Source organism: Ochotona curzoniae, unplaced genomic scaffold (assembly GCF_017591425.1).
Source record: "Ochotona curzoniae isolate NIBS_2020 unplaced genomic scaffold, NIBS_Ocur_1.0 contig_3498, whole genome shotgun sequence".
In the NCBI taxonomy this organism is placed as follows: domain Eukaryota; kingdom Metazoa; phylum Chordata; class Mammalia; order Lagomorpha; family Ochotonidae; genus Ochotona; species Ochotona curzoniae.
Window position 1 is genome coordinate 46927723 of NW_024465885.1, and position 19190 is coordinate 46946912.

The window sequence follows — 19190 nt, forward strand, 5'->3', positions numbered from 1 at the left end:
TAATAAGGAATGCCAAGGTGAGGTTACCAGTACCGGATGTGATCGCAGCACCCAACCAGCACGCATGAGAACCAGGAAGGGAGGAGGCAGAGCCAGCAGGGAGAATGGGGGGGGGGTCCCCTTGCCAGACAGCTAGACCCACTGGAGAGCATGAGCTGGGATGGGGAGAGACCAGACTAAGCAGGACTACAACACCTGTGCACCTCATGTGGACTAGATCAGGGAAAAGCCAGGCTGGGCTGATTATTCCTACTGGTGCAAGCATAAATTAGAGTGGGTTGAGGGTTGTTTGGGCTTAGCCACAGCATCAGCTGGCAGAAGCAAGCACTGGGGGCTAATTCTGTCAAGTCAAACCACAGAACCACCTGAAGAGTGCATAATCCTGGAGTGAGAGAGACCTGGGAGGGAAACAGTGGGCTCTTCCCTCACGGGTTACCACTCCCACGGGAGGGCAAGAAAACTAGGACAGGGGCTGGGGTGGCTAGACAGAGAGGCACTCAGCAACATTCGTGAGGGCTGGATAGTGGAGCTGGTTAGAAGGAACTAAGCTTCAATACCCATTGACACGTACAAGAGCTAAATGGGATGTGGGACAGACTGGACTGACTAGTCTGCTACACATACTGGCAAACCAGGGTAGGGGGCAGGCCTGGTGAGGGTTATTGTGGGTCACCCTGACTAGACTGCAGCTCCCACTGGTTTTTGTCAGGGCTGAGTATGTGCTGGTCAGCACCAGGCTGGACTGCAACACCGATTGGTTCCAGTGGAAGTTGGGGCTGAAAACAGAACCAACACAGCAATTGCAACCACCAGCTGATCGGGGTGATGGACTGTGCCAGGCCCTGTGCTTGCTAGAACACAGAAGAATCTGGTCTGGGAATACCTCAAAGTTTCCTTGGGGATCTCCCCAATCGAAATGCCGGACTCAGAACCGTAACCAAGAAAGGACAGAAGACAGAACAAGTCAACCAACCACCTCAGCTATATGTTGGCAGCAAAATACTGGGCAAATGGAGAGTCTATGATGGACTATGTCAATCAGTGGATTCTTCAACGACCTCATTGTGCTCGGAGTGGCGAGACTGGCAGTGATTCATAACCGGTGAAGTATCCAAACCACTTGTGCAAGGATCTCAGAGCATGCCCCACATCCGGGACCTGGGGTGGGTGCGAAACTGGGTGGGGCTTTTCCCTCAATATCCCCCTTTACCTTAGATACATGAAGGAAACAATATGGAAATAATAGTCTTACCCACTTTCCTGTAGCCCTTGACCCTTTTTACCCTAATTAACTATGTAAAGATTGTAAAAAATATAATAAAAAAATAAGTAAAAGCTTAAAAAAAAGTCAGGATTCTACTTCTGATGGTGCTGAAGAATATTCCACCACAGGTTCGACCACATTCCCTTTACCCATTCATCCACTGATGGGCACCTGCGCTGTCTCCACCTTCAGGATCTTGTGTACAGTGGTGCTATGCATACCTGTGCAGAAGGCCTTGTGTGGGCTTCTGTCTTCATTTCTCACAGGGAGATATCCAGGCCTAGAACTGGGGTGCCACATGGTTAATTTTCCATTTTGTTATTCAGGGATCCAGCTGACCATTTCCCAACATGACTGCGCCATCTTACATTCCCATCAGCAGCCCATGGGGTTCCGATCTCTCCACCTCTTCTTGGCCACTCCCTCACTGTGGTCATCTCCGTGGGCATGACAGCTATCCCACTATAGTTCTGATTTCTGCCTCCCTCATGGTCAACGATGCTAGCATGATTCTGATGTGCTAAGAGCTCTGCTTTTCCCACAGAATATTCTCAGGTGTTTATAATAATTTCCACACTCTGTACTCTGGTCCTGAAACTCCCAGCACCCACTCCTACGTCCCCCAGGCTGGGCAGCCTTGCCTGTTTCCCGCCTCCCCTGAGAGGGTGTAACAAGGTGGCTGTTGAAGTGTAGGCAAGCTGCAATTCTTACAATCCCGGCTCCATCCCCAGTTCCACCATTCTGCCAGTGCACACCCTAGGAGGCAGTAGCTGATGGCATGGGTAGCTGATTGCTGCCACTCAAGTGGTAAACTCCTGGTGCCAGCCTGACCCAGCCCCACTCACTGCAGGCATCTGGAGAGTAAACCAGAGGATGAGGGCTCTGCCTGTCCATCAGTCTCTGCTTTTGGTCTGTCTGCTTCTCAAATACACACAGCAAAGACATCATTGTTTTCAGAAAAGTATTTATTTTACTTAGAAAGTCAAGAGTTGCATGGAGAGAGGGAGAGACACAGAGAGATCTTCCACCCACTGGTTCACTTCCCAAATGGCTACAATAGCCAGAGCTGTGCTGATTCAAAGCCAGGAACAGCACATGGGTGCAGGGGCCCAGGCACTTGGGCCTTTCTCTGCTGCTTTCCCAGTTCACAAGCAGAGAGCAGAATTGGAAGCAGAGCAGCCAATGCATAAACTGGTGTTCATATGGGATGCTAGCACCACAGACAGCAGATTAGCCCAACTTGCAATCTCACTGGCCCCACAAAGACATAATATTTTAAAAAGATTATATGTGAGTGAAACAGGACATGAAGGGGCATGACAGTTTGGGTGGGGTCAACAGGTGCACAAGCCCACCCCAAGTGATTGCATGAGCATATCAGCTTGAGTAAACAGAGTGTGTGGAGGCTGAAGGTCTGAACGCTACACAGCTCCGCACATCAGAACACACAGACCCCCGAACTCTTCAACCCTGCCCCCATCCCTGCCTCTAGTGAACATCATGCCCCAGGACAAGTGGGCAGTCCCCTGGGCCCAGCACGCCGGCTAAACTCTGCAACAGATTCCGTTCCAGTGGAGCGCAAGAGAGGGAGGAAGCAGCAAAGAAGCAGACTGGATGCCAGACAGTAAAAGGAAAAAGAATCAGAAAATGTGCTTTAAAAAAAAATATATATATATGTATACATGTATATATATATATATATATATATATATAAAGAGACATGAGTGAAGCCTCCATAAATTAGACTCCTGCAGCTGGCCGCCCACAGAGCCCAAGAGGTCAGGGGGCCGACCTAGAGCCAGCCCCTCCCACTCCTGGCTCCCCCTGAATGCCAGCCTGCACAGGGTCACTTCAAGTCTCTGCACGCACTTTAAACTGCTGTGCTTCCATGTATATTTTTTAAAGCAGGGGGTCATCATTTCAGTCTGGATTTTTCCACAGGACTTGTTGACTGCGACAGAAAATTCGGAGTGTTCCACCACCCACTGACCCTTGCCATTCTGATCCGGTCTAATAACTCGAGACGATTCCCTGTCATCTGCATTTCACATGACATCAGCTCACACACAAGTCTGAAGCCACGGAAAGCAGGTGGCCCCAGCCGTTCCTCTTCTATCTCACATCTGGTATTGTACTCCGCATAAGGTGCTGAGTCGGTTTTTTAATAAAAACATGGCCCGGGCTTGTAAAAGTTCAAGTAAAAATATACCTTTAAAGTCGCTGTATTTAATTTCCAGTCATGAAAAGTCTAACGTTATTGTAAACTAATATGCAACCTTCTTTAAGGAGCCATTCAATGGAGCTTAAAACTCCTTTGCTTTCAGAGAGGAAAAGCGCTTCATAACCAACAGCTTCCTGAACTCACACGGGCTGCCCTGCCTTAGTGAGCCTGAACTACACATTCTTTATAACCCTCCAATCTGGACTAAATTACCCTAGTGGGGAGTGCAGAGCAACAACACATTGAAGTCTGGGTGGGAGGCTAGATGGCGAAAATTCAATTACGCCTGTAACCTGGAACTTGGAGGGTCTGCTTGGTTTGTTCAGTTTATCTGAGAGGCAGAGAGAGAGAGCATCTCCCATGTACTGGTTCACTCCTTAAAAGCCCACAAGACGGGCAGGCCAGGTCTGAAGCCAGGAGCCAGGAACTCAATCGGAGTCTCCTACATGGATGGCAAGGACCCAACTGCTTGAGTCATCACCTGTTCGCTCTGTGCCAGGGTGCGCAGAAGTGGGCAGCTGGCATTGTGAGTGGAGCCAGGACACAAACTTGGGCACTTTGAGGACTGCAGGCTCCCAGGCAGGTCTAAGCTGCTGGGCAAACACCCTCCTGGGAGCCACTTTTTTTTTTCCTCAGAACCAAGTTATGACTTAAAAGGAAGCTACACTCTAGGGAGGCAACATCCCAACAAAGGAGGAAGAGATCATGAAAGTCTTATGCCTGAAGAAACAAGTGTTTTGAGTATCGTTACCACTGCCTTTCTACGAGGTTGGTGCAAAAGTACAGCTGTAAGAACGGCTCACTAACCGTGGGCCCGCCTAGATAGAAGCTGCTGCACCAGCGTCCACCTGCCCCCGGCCTGGGAGAGGTGGGGTCCGGCTAACTAAAATCACTGGTTTTATACTGCGGCCAACCCACAGCGGAAACAAGGGCTCGCCTTGCTTCCATCATAAATTCCTCAAAAGCAATCTTGTTCCAAGGCAGCTGGCTCTAAATCAAAAGGTAACTTTCATTTCCTTTAACTAATTTGGTTTCATCTTTAACTAGCATCCTCAGCCGCAGATTCTAAATGAACATTGAACTGGGTAACTAAGTAGAAATAAATGAGCAGGAGATGTTGCCTATAAAACAAAGCCAAGAACTTGAGTAGTTCTTTTTTTGAAAAAAAAAAAAAAAAAGAATTCTGTTCTCATGATTTTATTCAATAATAAATATTTCCCCCAATGATGTTGACTCTGGTATTCACATTTGGGGGGGGGGGGGGGGGAGTACCCCTTTCCCTTGTCATAATTAAAACTGTGAAAATCAGGGCTGCTGTGTCATAGCACCATGAGCAAAGCCACTTTGGGATTCCGGCACAGAGCTCCCAGGCCAGCTTCCTACTGATGCACCTGCAAAGCCAGTGGCTGACTGTCCCTAGGACCCTGGGTCCCTGCTGTCCCTGTCATCAAAACAGGAGACCCACATGGAGCCCCTGGCTCTTGGCTTTAGCGCAGTCCAGTCCTGGTTGTTTTAAGTATTTGGCAACTGAACCAGTAGATGGAATCTTCCCTTCACTACCACCACCATCACCACGTTCCCTTCCAAATGAATCTCTAAAGTGTGAAAGTCAGCCTAGAGCAGAGGGAAAAAAGTCTTCCCAAGTCCCAAGGGTGTGCAGGGCCAAAGACAGGGGGAAGTGGTCCAAGGGGACAGTGTAACAACAGCTGTGCAAGCCGAGGATGCATCCCTGATGGCCCGGGTCCTCCAGGATGGAAACAACCCACACATGGGTCCCTGGTTCTAGGCACTGGTTCTATTGGCCACATGATGGAAAGGAGCCCACTGCCCTTTAACGTGGAAGTGCAATGAGCAGGCGGCCCTCAACAGGGATGCACTAGACTGATGACACTCCAGCCCAAGCCAGTCTCCAGCATACTTGGCTGTAGGATAGAAAAATGCATTGGCTGAGGCACACAGTAGGCAGTCCACCCAGATCTATACTTCCCTAGCGGCAAGGGAGTGGGCCTGCATCTACCTGCCTGGGGCCTCTCCTTACCCCACTGCTCTCATCCAGGCTGGAGACACCTGGCTCTTGCCAAAGCAGCACATAGCTCCAGCCTCACCTAAGAGAAGATTCTCCACCCCTCCCCCATTTGGTTAGAACCACCATTTGGTTCTATCCACGGGCTGCGATGGTCATGACCAGACTGCTCCAGGAAGCCATTGGGCAAAGGGAATAAAGCCACCATCAGCCTGGGTCCCTGGGTGACCACAGGGAAGCACTGTGGCCCTGGATCTAAACTGCCCACCCTGGGTCACCGTGAGGTAGAGCCTGTCTTCCAAGACAAACAGCTGTGGGGTTTCTTCTGACTGCAGCTCCTCTTACCCTCCGATCTGGAATTTGGTCATATGAGGATGGCCTTTATATGGCATTGCAGAGAATCTTCAAACACTAATGGGGCCCGGCGTGATAGCGTAGCAGTTAAAGACCTCGCCTTGAACACACCGAGACCCCATATGGGTATTGGTTCTAATCCCCGCAGCCCCACTTCCTATCTAGCTCCCTGCCTGTGGCCTGGGAAGGCACTAGAGGACAGCCCAAAGCCTTGGGACCCTGCACCCGCATGGGAGACTTGGAAGAGGCTCCTGGTTTGGATTGGCTCAGCTCCAGCCATTGTGGCCACTTGGGGAGTGAACCATCGGATGGAAAATCTTCCTCTCTGTCTCTCCTCCTCTCTGTATCTCTGACTTTCCAATAAAAATAAATAAATCTTTTTTTAAAAAAAACTCATGGACGTGAGAAAGCTCAGCCACCCAACAGTGACTGCAGGGTGGGAACAAGGGATGGGAGGGGTGAGGGCCAGAGGAGGGCAACAGGATCTGGGTGCATCTTATCCTTGGCTGGGATTGTTCATTTGTGTAAACATACTTTGTGTATTACTCACATAATTGGAATTAATAACACCTGCAGGATTTCATGATTTCTGACAAGTTACCCCATTTTTCCTCTTAATGTTACCTTGGGCTTAAATTTTGATTCTAAGAGAATTCCAGAGACATTTGTCCTGCAGAGTATTAAAAAAAAAATTATGATCCAAATAAAAATTCTAACAGAGAAAAGTTGTCAGGAGGACACTATCTGCCTACCACTCACACCCTGCAGGAGGAGCGGGGCAACTGGCCAAAGGACTGGCTGCCCAGGGAGCCAGGGCCTGTCCGTCATGCCCCTGCCAGGCTGGTGTCTAAGCCTGCACAGCACATCTCCACGCAGGCGCCCCGCCCGGGAGCAGCTCTAGCCACTGGAGCTGGTGCCCCAGGGCTGCACTGGGCTGGGTCGGGCTCTCGGGGAGCAACTTCGTGGGTATCTTCTTGGAGTAGTTCTTTGTTTTCATTAGGCCTGTCAAATCAGATCGGTGATGATTTGAAGCGCAGTTGCTGGCAGAGTTCTGGCTCCTCCCCCAGGGTCGTGTTGCTCAGAGTAGCTCTTTCTCTCCCACCTGTTAATTTTAACTATTTTTTAAAAGATGTATTTATTTATTTGAATGGCAATACTTAGAGTTACAAAGAGGGGGAGAAGGTAAAGGAATAAGGGAGGCAGAGGAAGGGGCAGCAAAGGTCTGCCATCCACTAGTTCTGATGACTGTAGGCTAAGGCTGGGCCGGGCCGAAGCCAGGGGTCTGGAATTCCACCTGGGTCTCCCACATCGGTGGCTGGGGCTGTCAGCCCCTGCTTTCCAGGATATGAACCAGCGAGTACATGGGTTGCCAGTGTCACAGGTGCCACAGTGCCTGGCCCTGAGAGCTTCCATTTCCAAAGTTCACTTCATTCCTGAGGATTATATACATATGCTCGCCTTTTTGCATTTTCCAAGTGCCCTTTGCTTTATGAAGAGCACTGTGAGAACATAAGACATACTTAAGAAACTTCAGGAAATTAAGGGGGAAAAAAACTCTACCTTGGATTATTCTCATCTTTCCCAGACTCATTTAGTCCTACTAAATCGTCCTGCCAGTAAGAACTGGTGCTTTAGATACCAGAGCCTGATTTCATTAACCCTTCATTTCAAGTTTACTGGCATTCTGATCGTTGTATTTCTCACATCTGGATTAAAACCAGAACCCACCCCCCCCAGCTTAGGCAGCACCTGAGGGATAACCCCCGGCCCCTTACCAGATTTCCCCAGCGAGAATCACTTTACAAACTCGAGTGGAACTTTCACACTGGCAGAGAAGCTCCAGATTGCCAATTTGACATCTTTAGTAATAAGATAGGATATAGGAGATAGGAATAGGAGAAAACCACCTAGAAGACATTACCCAGGAAGCCTGGTTATGCAACATTTGAAGGGCAAAGCCCCTGGAGGGAGTTGTTGGTTGCAATGCTAACCAATGCTAATCAATTCCACACCTGTGTAAGTGTGTGTTCCATCTGAGACTGCAGAAGTGGATACTGAAGGAATGTCGGCTTCGGCGGGGTGGGGCCCCAGTCCTGCTGAGGAGGACACAACCCTGGCCCCACTGAGCATGTGGATCACCACTCCTCCCCACCCGGGTCTCCCTTCTGCTACCCTGGAGGCCGTGGGGAAGGACAAAGGGGAACACACAGGAAGCCCTTGTTGGCAGGCCCAGGCCAGTCTGAACCAACAGCCACTCTGTCTTGACAGATTCTTTATCTGCAACACAGAGCATGAGGGAGTGGGAAGGAACTGGACAGATCTTTCATTCGCTGATTCACTTTCGAATGCTTGCAACGGCCAGGTCTCAGCTAGGGAGAGACCAGAACTTCATCCAAGTCTCCCGCGTGGATGTCAGGGGTCCCAGGACTTGAACCAAGCAGCAGTTTAGCCCTCCAGACCATAAGGCCAGCGCTACAAACAGCCACGTTCACATCTGTGAACATTAACTCCTTTCTATAAGCTATTACTAATGTGATTGTCATGTGCACACATTTCTCCTTCTGGTTTCTTCAAATATTGCCCGATCCAAAAACAAGATGCCTCTCCACACAAACCATGTCCCCACCTGTGCCTGGCACTGGTGCCACCTTCACAGCCAGGAGGGGGCCTATCTGGGCCTCTGTCCAGAGACCCGTGTGAGTTAATCACCCACAAGTCCTCCTAACAGTGGCCAAGAAGTCCTTAAGGAGGCAGGGAAAGGGCAGAGGGCTTCAGGGAGAACTAACACATGAAGGAAAATACCATCTGAAGGCTCATTCACAGGGAGAATTCACAACGAAGTTAGGAGCCAGAAGGAAGATCAAAAATAAAAAGAAGGTGCTTGCACCTGGCACAGGCCTGGGATGACAGCTTTAGGGCACCTGGGCAGATGGCTGAGCCAATATCCTCTTGGAAGGGACCTGGGCTCTGACCCCTGCCCGGCGCAGAGGCTCTCCCAAGCAAATCTGTGCAAAGTCACATCAGAGCACGAGCATGCACAGCTTCCAGAGGGAGAACATGGCTAATTAGATCTTCACTTATGATGGTGCAGTGCCTTTTACAGTGGCCCCGGGACAGCTGTGTGCCCGGCAGGGAGCCCCAGGTTCTGAGTTGTATGAGGTGTGAGAAATGAAACTTTATGTGCATACAAATTTAGATTTTTCAGATATTTTCACGAGGGCTCTGAATAACTGGGAACGAGACCATCGGGGTTTCAGAGAACGAGAATACAGACTGTGATTTTTGTGTTAAATTTTAGTAGCGTGCCCAATACCCAAGGAATAAATAGTCCAACGAGTCACCGGAAGTCGCACTTCGGTTTGGAACTTCACACTTTTTTTTTGTATAATTTGACTCTTTTGTCTAATGAAGGAGAGAAAATTGTGGTTAAGTAAAAGCCAGAGGGGAGGACAGTGTATGAGCACTAGGAATACTAGATATTTCACTTTATGATGCAGCTTTTATGTACAAATATAAGGGCTATATAAATCCAACTTTCATGAATTCAAAAATGTTCAAGTGTACTATCCTGGGGCCAGTGCTGTGGCATAGCAAGTAAAGCTGCTGCCATTCCTCAGGGTGCCAGCTCGAGTCCCAGCTGCTCCACTTCTGCTCCGGCTCCCCGATAATGGCCTGAAGAAAGCAGGATAAGACAACCTGCGTGTCCAGGATTCTGCCATCTACGTGGAAACTCTTGGTTCCACCTGGGCCAGACTTGCCCACTGTGACAACCCGAGGAGTGAACCAGCAGACAGAAAATCTCTGTCGTTTTCTCTAAATCTGACTTTCAAATAAATCAATCTTTTAAGAAACTGTATACGCCATCATGGTCATCATTAAAAAAAAAAAAAAACCTTCCATAGTGATCTGTTCATTATAAAAATATTGACACACACTTCAGCCAGTCTGAATTGTGTTATATAAAGACCCACAGATCCACTGCTCAGGCTTACCATTAATATTCAGTAATTTGCTCTAGTATATTTCAACCCATTCATCTGCCCTTTTTCATCCATCTTGCTGCTCCACAGACAGTCCCCTGCACGCCATCACCAAGAGTTCAGTATTCTAGGCAAATTCTTACATACAACTGATCTGCAAGAATAACCCAAGATCTGCTGAGTCCCAACACACATGTACACCAGGTTCTCACAGTCCCTAGCACAAAGCAAGATACACCACATAAGAGGGAGAAGCTCCGTGCCCCTTCCTGGTCGATCCACCTGCAGACCCCCACTCTGCTGCCTGCCTCCCAACTTCACTGACCCTGCCCTGTTCTGGAACTTGGCCAAACACAAGCAGTGCAACCTATACCCTTTACGTGGAAGGTTTCTTTCACTGCACATCAAGTCTGTGGCATCCTTGCAAGTAGGTCCCTGGGCCAGTTCCTCCTCTTGAATGCTGAGGAGCATCCAGGGTGCAAAGATGCCATAGGGTAGCCATTCAGCTGCTGGTGGTTGGGGAAGGGGTGGCCTCCAGGTTTGGACCACCACAAATCAAGCTGCTGGGAGCAGTGGAGCTAGCTGTTATTACGTAGACAGGTATTTTCTTTTAAGATTTATTTACTGTTTTTATTGGAAAGGCAGATCAGATTTATGGACAGAAGGACAGACAGAGAGAGAACCTCCATCTTCTAGTTCACTCTCCAAATGATCGCAATGGCCAGAACTGAGCTGATCCAAAGCCAGGAGTGTCTTCTGGGTCTCCCACGTGGGTGCAGGGTCCTAAGGTTTTGGACTGTCCTCGACTGCTTTCCCAGGCCACAAGCAGGGAGCTGGATGGGAAGTGGAGTAGCTGGGACATGAACCAGCATCCATATAGGATCCTGGCACTTACAAGTTAAAGATTGAGTCACTGAGCCATTACCCTGGGCCTGTAGACGGGTATATTCTCCTGTCTTGGAAAAATACCTGGGAGTAGCTTAGAGTTACAGGTGTTTCACCTCACTGGTATTTGGTGACCAGCCCTTCACTCTCCACTCACCCGCTGTAGCCACATCTTATTGTGAGCTGTTCTTGCTTTTGCTGTTTGAGAGGCAGAGCGAAGGAACTGCCACCTGGGAGTTCACTCCACTGATGCTTACAATGGTTAGGACTGGACCTGGCTGGAGCTTGGAAGTCAGTCCCTCCCCGCTGGGAGGCAGGGACCCAATCACTTGAGCCATTGCTGCTGCCTCCCACGGTCTGGCATTAAGAGGAAGATGGAATCCAGGAGCAAAGTTAGGTGTCAGAGACTGGCTCTCCAAGATGGCACACGGGCATCTGAACCATTATGCTGTATGTCCAGCCCTCACTGTGGCTTTTATTTGCATTTTTCTGAAAATAACTCATGTTAAGGCTCTTCCCACATGAGTATTTGGCTGCTGGCATTTGTAACTTACAACACGTAATTCAAATCTCTTGACCATTTTTTATATCGAGCTTTTGTCATTTTATTGTGGGACTGCAGAAGTTCTTTTATCCATGCGTGTCTTTCACCACATGCATGTTCTCCAGCTAGGACCTATCCACTTTGTGAGCCTGCTGAGCCACGCCATCATCTGTGGAAAGAGAGTTGATAAAATCCTCAGCTAGGACTGGGGACTTGGCTGTTTCTTTTCTTCTATCCATTTCTGCTTCATAAATTCTGAAGCTCTGATATTGGAAAAACAAAAAACTTCTCTTTAATCATTGCCAAATAACCTCTTTACCTTTGAGATTCTCGGTCTATTTTATCTGTAATGTGGTCTATCTTCTGCTAACCTTTGACTTCTAATCTGTGTCTATAATTAAACCGTGTCGACGGACCAGCATCGTGTGCAGCAAGTTAAGCCACACCATCTGTGATACCAGCATTACCACCTAAGTGCCACTGGAGTCCTGGCTGCTCAGCTCCCAACCCAGGCTCCTGCTACTGTACCTAGGAAGGCAGGGAAGGTGGCCTGAGTAACTGAGCCCCTACCATCCACCAGGGAGACCTGGACAGTGTTCATGGTTCCAAGCTTCAGTCTATCCTAGCCTCTGCCACCGTGGCCAATTGGTGAGTGAACCAGCAGATGGAAGATCTTTTTGTATCTTTACCTCTCACATAAATAAATACATCCTGTGTTTTAAATGTGTCTTGAGGAGAAAATATACTCAAGTTGTGCTTCTTTTATTTAAAGATTTATGTATGTATGTATGTATGTATGTATGTATCTGAAAGGCAGAGTGACAGAGAGGGAGAGACACCTACACTTAGAGACAGGCAGAGAAAGAGGAGGGAGAGATATGGAGAGAACATTTTTCGTTTTTCCTTTTTATTTTTATTATTTTTTATTGGAAAGGCGGATATACAGAGAGGAGATACAGAGAGGAAGATCTTCCATCCGATGATTCACTCCCCAAGTGAGCCGCAACGGGTCGATACTATGCCGATCCGAAGCGAGGAGCCTCTTCTGGGTCTCTCACGCGGGTGCAGGGTCCCAAAGCCTTGGGCCGTCCTCGACTGCTTTCCCAGGCCACAGGCAGGGAGCTGGAAGGCAAGCCGGGCTGCCGGGATTAGAACCGGCGCCCATATGGGATCCCGGGCGTGCAAGGCGAGGACTTAACCACTTGCGCCACCGCGCCGGGCCCGAGAACATTTTTCCATCTGCTAATTAATTCCACCAAAAGTTCACCACAGTCAGCTCTGGGCCAGACCAAGGCCAGAGGTCAAGAACTCCAACCAGCTCTCCCACAGGGATGGTAGGGACCGAAATAACTTCGGTCATCTTCCTCTGATTTCCAAGGTGCACCAGCAAGAAACTGGATTGGAAACAGAGTGGCCAGGTGATACGTCACTATTGCAAGCAGCACTTTTAACCCATTGCACACAAACACTGGCCTCACAATTAGTTTTATGACCACACTTCTTATGTGCTCAGTGGTTACTCAGCATTACAATACATCTCCTTAAATTAGTATTCACTCTGTCATACACATCACATGGATTGCAGAAACGTTACAATCATACATGCCCCACTGTCTCTTAGCTGTCCTTTACACTAGATCTTTCACGTGCATTATGTGAACTTACACAAATCACGCAAGAGGATGTTATAAATATTGTTTTATGGGGCCAACATTGTGGCACCTGTGATGCCAGCAACCCATATGGGCACCAGTTTGAGTCCCAGCTGCTCCACTTTTGATCCAGCTCCCTACTAGCTGGCCTTAGAAAGCAGCAGAAGATGGTCCAAGGGCTTGGGCCCCTGTACCCACATGGGGGACCAGGATGGAGCTACGGGCTCTTGGCTTTCATCTGTCTCAGCTCCGGCCATTGCAGCCATTTGGGGAGTGAAACAGCACCTGGGCAATTCCCCACCAGCACCATCTCTCTCTCTCTTCTCCCCTTCTGAAAACCTGCCTTTCAAATAAATTCTTTTAAAATGTCGCTTTAAGTGCACACATACAGAGCATCCTAAAATGTCTCAGACCTTGCACTATCCACACAGGCTTTACCAGTGAAGCAGCCGTAATCCACAAATTCAACATGCTTCTGGTCCAGAGCTCCTGAAGTCACATCTGTACCCAAAAAGTTTCAGAGTACTTCCAATTCCTGAGTGTCAGACTGGAGATACTCAGTGTGTGTGTGGGGGGGGGGGTGCAACATTATATATATATATTTCAATCTACCCTGTTAATCACAGAGACACACCAAAGTTTCCCTCCTTTCACCTCTGGCCGCTGCATTCACCTGTCTCTCCAGCAGCCCTCAGGGTTCTTTTACCTGAAGATGCATTTTGGCTCCACCATGGAGGCAGATCATGTGGAGCACGGAGGACTCTGGATTGGTAAGGTTCTCTTCATTAAGGCTTCTGAAAGGCATGCTCCCCATTCTCTCCTGGCCTCCATAATCTCAGATAGAAAGTCCACAGACACTCAGACTGTTCTGAGCATGGTCTCAACACTTCCCTTCTCCCCTTGGTCTCCGGCTGACTCAACAGGATGTGCTGGGCGTGTTTCCATTGTGTTTATCCTGCCGAAGGTGGGTTGGATTTCCTGAACCTGTAACTGTATGTCTACAAACTGGGGAGACATTTGGCTCTTATTTCTTCTCCTTCTGGAATTCCACCTACATGTATGTAACACATTGTGATATCAGCCCATAGGACCCTGAGGGTTTGTTTTTCTTTCAAGTGATTAGTATTAACTGAATATGAGAACAAGAATGACATAATTCACTAACATGGATCTTCGAAGGGTTACTGCGAACTAGGCAGAGGCTGAAAGAAAACACGCAGTCCCAATTTTCAAAAGGAAATAATGTTAACTAGAGATGTCCTATCCCAGTGGGGATTCCAAGGGATACGGAAACTCCTCCTGGCGTCAGACGTGTGCTGGCGCTTTCATACACACCCTGTGTCTAATCCAGCTCACACCCCATTAATACAGGCGGTACTGTCCATGTTGTGTAAGTAACGGTACAGAAAACCAGTTAGTGATTTTTCCCACTAGTAAGTTTGTGATCTGAGACTTCAACTCAGGACTCTCATTATAGCTCATTCTATTACAACATCCTACTTAAAAAAAAATCACGAGAATCGCCAAGAACTAGACATGTCAGCTAACCTGACTCCCCCCTTCTATAATAGGATTACTACGTAAGCCACTTTCGGAAGTATGACGGATGTAGCAAATTACAATTTCCACAAAGCATCTGTTGGAAGCAATACAGAGTTAGGGACTAAGAGTTAAGGCTGTTAGGAGAGACGAACCTTTGAAACTGTTTCTGCTACTCCTTCTTTTTGTAATTGCAGCCAAGCCACTTAAACTGTCTAAGAAATAGCTCCCCCAATTCTTTCAAGTGAGGACTATTATGGTACCTTCTCATAAGGATTTGGCAAAGATCGAGCAGGGGCAAATACGGGATGTATTCACCACCGTGTCTACCGCCCAGTAAATGTTGAGTTGACATGTGCCGTTATTACTAAGGCGTGACGTCCTTGTGGACAAAAGAAGGACTACTGTGGACAGTCACATGATGCTGAAATAATATCAAATACATACTGTATTGCAAATAATATCAATCACTCAATAGCCCCATTCTGTTCAACTTCCACATGTGCCTGCTTTGATTTCATAATTTTCCATTCCAAGGCTGGAATAAAAAAGATTGTTATGGGGGGGGGGGCGGGTCACTAAAGAATTACACAAACCCACTGACCCAAAAAGGAACATGCTTATTTTTTATAATAAGAAAACACTAGCAAGGACAGGAATGCGTTCATAAGGGATCAGTTAAACGAATTCTGTTCAGTTGGACCATATGCACCTAATAACAGACATGGTTTTGAACACACCAAGTGATTGCCTGGGAAAAAAACTTATTTAACTTCCAAAATAAGTCCAACTTTGCAAACACTGTGCAGGAGGAGGAAAGACTACAGGGAAATACAATCAAGATGGACAGGTGGTGGGGTCACAGGGACTGCGATGTCCTTAGCACTTACTCATTGCCACACTTCCACATTTTCTGACATCAACAAGGATTTCTTCTAAAGGAAAACTGTTTTCAGAAAATAAGTCTTTGTAGTTTTAAATGCCCTGACCTGTCCTATATCCAGATGCCTCGCTCTTCCAGTCTCAAGCTTTCATCCCCAATACAGGGATGTGAGAAAAATGTTTAGATATTGTTCAGAGGAGAGACAAGATGAGGGCACGGCAAGCTATAGCAACTACCTACAAGTACCTTAACTACTTTGCAAACGTCATAGCAGCCATAATTTTTTTCCCCTTACTTGGTTTTGAGGTCAGATCTCCACTTTGGAACGGATGGGTCAACAGTGATCCAAACAGCTATCCTAAGGGACCTGGAGTGGGCTGTGAAAAGTAGCAAGGACTCAGGCAGTGTGTGCCACCTGCACCAAGGGCAGAGCATGTCTCGGTACCAGGTACTCAGACACACACAGCACACACAGGACATGGGGGCGGGAAGATAGGGACTGGCCTTGAAGGCCCTGCCTAGCTCCAGGTGCACTCCAGGAAACAGGCTGTCGTTTGAGTAAACATCAGACCACTGGTTCGGTGAACTGGACCCATTTGGCCTGTTTTGTGCCAGTTCTCCAGGCATCAAGGCAAACACTGTATCTCTTCCATCTCCACTCCCCTAGAGAAAGACCCCAGGAAGGCCCAGCAAGCCACTGAGCAGTGGGGAGACGACACTTTGCATCAACAAGAAAGGGAGAGAAGCGAAGGGAAAAAGGTAAAATTTGGAGCTGGCACCATGATGCCACCTGCAGTGTGACATCCCAAATGGGCACCAGCTGCTCTACTTCCAATTCTGCTCCCTGCTAGCATGTCTAGGAAAGCACCAGAGGTTGGTTCAAGTCCCTGGACCTTGTAGCCACGTGGGAGACCCAAAAGAGACCCCTGGCTCCCACCTTCAGACTGGCTCAGCTCTGGCTACTGCAGACATTTGGGGAATAGAATTGGCAAATGAGAAGATTTCTCTCTGTGTAACTGCCTTTCTCCTGAAGCTCTAGATGTCTGTGCCCACAGAGAATTTTCTTCTCACACATCACTCCATTGCAACAAGGGACATCTAACTGAATGCCTATCTAGACAATCATCATCTCCCCAGACCCAGGAGGGACATGGTTTAAAGGGGGCATGGAGCCCACTCAGATTCCCCCAAGGGGTTACAGGGGCACTACCACAACTCGGGCATCTCTTACAGTGATCAGGAAACGGCCCTGGGTGATGCAGTCATCTGTGATACAAACCTAACAGCGTTCACTTGCCAGCCAGCAGCCAGGGAAGCAGCGTGGCCCTCTGAGGTTGCACAGCCCCTCTGGGAGGCCGAAAGAACAGGACTATATCTTCACAGTTCTGAAGGACTTTCAGTAAAAGGTAGGACATAGGAGAAGTGATCCGGCAGCCAGCTGGCAGCCACTGACACTGTGACACAGCAGGCTACATTGCTGCTTTAACACCAGCATCCTAAGCTGGAATGCCGGTTCAGGTCCCAGCTGTTCTGCTTCTGGTCCAGCTCCCTGCTGATGCATCTGGGAAGGCAACAGAAGATGGCCCAAGTGCTTGGACCCCTGTCACCCATGTGGGAGACCCAGGTATGGTTCCTGGCTCCTGGTTTCAGCCTGGCCAGGCCTGGACACGGTGGCCATTTGGGAAATGAATCAGAGCGCTCTATCACTCTGCCTTTCAAATAGATAAATATAAATCCTTAAACATAAATAAAAGAACTGCCCTCAGGTTAGGTGAACCCAAATGTCTGAGTAGGAAGGACCTCAAGCAACCTGCTGCCAAGTGACCTTGACCCCTATATCCTGAAGAGTCTGGGTGCAGAGAAGGCTCCCAAGGGGTGGAAGGTAGAAAGGGGGAGGGAGGGAGCTCCACATTCCATCCATCGTCTAAAAAGGAGATGCAGTGTTTGCAACACAAAGAAGACTGCACATCTCCTAGCACCCTCTCACCTTACAGAGGAGGAAGCAGCCCGGGAAGAGGCAGGCACAGGGTCTTGCCTCTCACCCCATCCCCCAGCTGGTGTGTCACCAGGATGCAAGCACAGGTCATGGTCTAAAGTTTCTTGCGTGTGAGTGCCATCACCCCTTTTTAGGTACATTCTGTCCCCAGGTCTCATCCAGTTTTAAACTCAGAAAGTCACATTAGCATCCAAGGCAACCTTTGGAGGCAAAGGGCACAAAGAGAGAGGGGGAGGTTAAGCACAGGGCCTCAGGGCCTCACCATCATTCCTCCCACCTCCCTTGCCTCCTCACCCTTCCCACATCCCCAGAAAATCTTTCTCCGCCAGGCAATGACCTCATCATTTTTCCCTCTCGCTCATTTGAATACTCTGCTGGGAAAGCCAGAACATTTAAAAAAAAAAGAAAGAAAGAAAGGAACATAATGAATAACTCCTTGTGCAATGCAGGAAAAATGTGCACCAGGTTGTCCGAGGGCTGGACCAGCCCTCCTGCAGAAACGGAGCATGCGCCAACGTGCAAACAGCTTGGCAGGTCCGCGTAGGGGCCTGGTCCAGGTGAGGTGTGCAAAAGCTTTTAAAGGGGCCCAGAAAGCAAATCGACCCTCACCTCCGAGGCAGGTAGGTGTTTTCTGAGAAATGAAAACAAAGCTGTGTCCAGGCAGTGATGGAACCAGCGAAGAGGGACTTGAAAAGTAGAAAGGAGAATAGATGCTGGGTTCTGAAGGGTTTTTTTTCTTTTGTAAACCCAAAGTTCAACCTCTTATCTCCATGTGCCAGGTGCACAGGTGGCCAGGGGACACACTAGAATATGCACTGAACTCCAAGAACACACAACCACACTCGGCTTCTGCATAATACACATGTTTCCCATGAAAAACTCTGAGAGACCCCTCCTATGCCTGGATCTCAATTTTTTTGTTTGTTTTCCTGCAGTAAAATAACCTTATCCTTTTCCGAGAATTTTTAAAAGGCCTCTTCACCTCTGAGAAGTTTCTGGTTAGAAAGCCCTGTGTGGAAATGCAGTTCTGACCCTCACAGCATGAGAATCCCGGGCCGGGTCGTCGGTTTTCATGTTTCCTGATTCCCAAGGACGTGGCTATGGGTAGGCCCAGTGAGGGCAAAGAACCTTAGTCAGCAAAAAGGAGACCAAAGCAACACCTGCTCACCGCCCGCTCGCTGCACAGACGGTGCGAAATGCTGACACCCTCTGACCCAGTCAGGGTGAGTGGTGTTACCATGAGTGGCCACTGTTATAGTCTTTGCCATCTGTTAAAAAAGATTTATTAATTTTCTTAAATTAGAAAGTCAGATTTACAGAAAGGAGAGACAAAGATCTTGTATCTGCTGGCTCACTCCCCAAGTGGCTGCACTGGCTGGAGCTAAGCAGAGCCGAAGCCAGGAGCCAAGAGCCTCTTCCGAGTCTCCCATGTGAGTACAGGGTCCCAAGGCTTTGACCTTGTGCTTTCCCAGGCCACAAGTGGGGAGCTGGATGGGAAGCGGAGCCGCCAGTATTAGAACCGGTGCCTATATGGGATCCTGGTGCATGTAAGGCGAGGACTTCAGACACTAAGCTACCATGCAGGACCCAGTTCTTACCATTTTAAGATGAAAACTTCTGGAATTCACCCCAAGCCAGGAGCCTGACCCGGGAGGAAGCCAGGTTGGAGGACACTCGCTCTGGGTGCCCCAGGGCATGTGGGTGGGACTGCTGGTAGAGGCCTGGTGTGGTGCACTCCGTGCGCTGGACTGACACACTCCCACCCGGCAGAGGATGCGGCTTGCTTCTAAACCACAGTCAATGCTGCGCCTGGGGAAAGGTTAGAGGAGCCCGTGGAAGCACTGCCGTT

The 19190-nt window shown here is 48.7% G+C and overlaps 1 protein-coding gene across 2 annotated transcripts in view; it reads right to left on the reverse strand.

Annotated features, from left to right (window-relative positions):
* The window catches only part of HLCS (holocarboxylase synthetase), a 173651-nt gene that overhangs the window by 98351 nt on the left and 56110 nt on the right, over positions 1–19190 (reverse strand). The gene's annotated exons all lie outside the window — the stretch shown is intronic.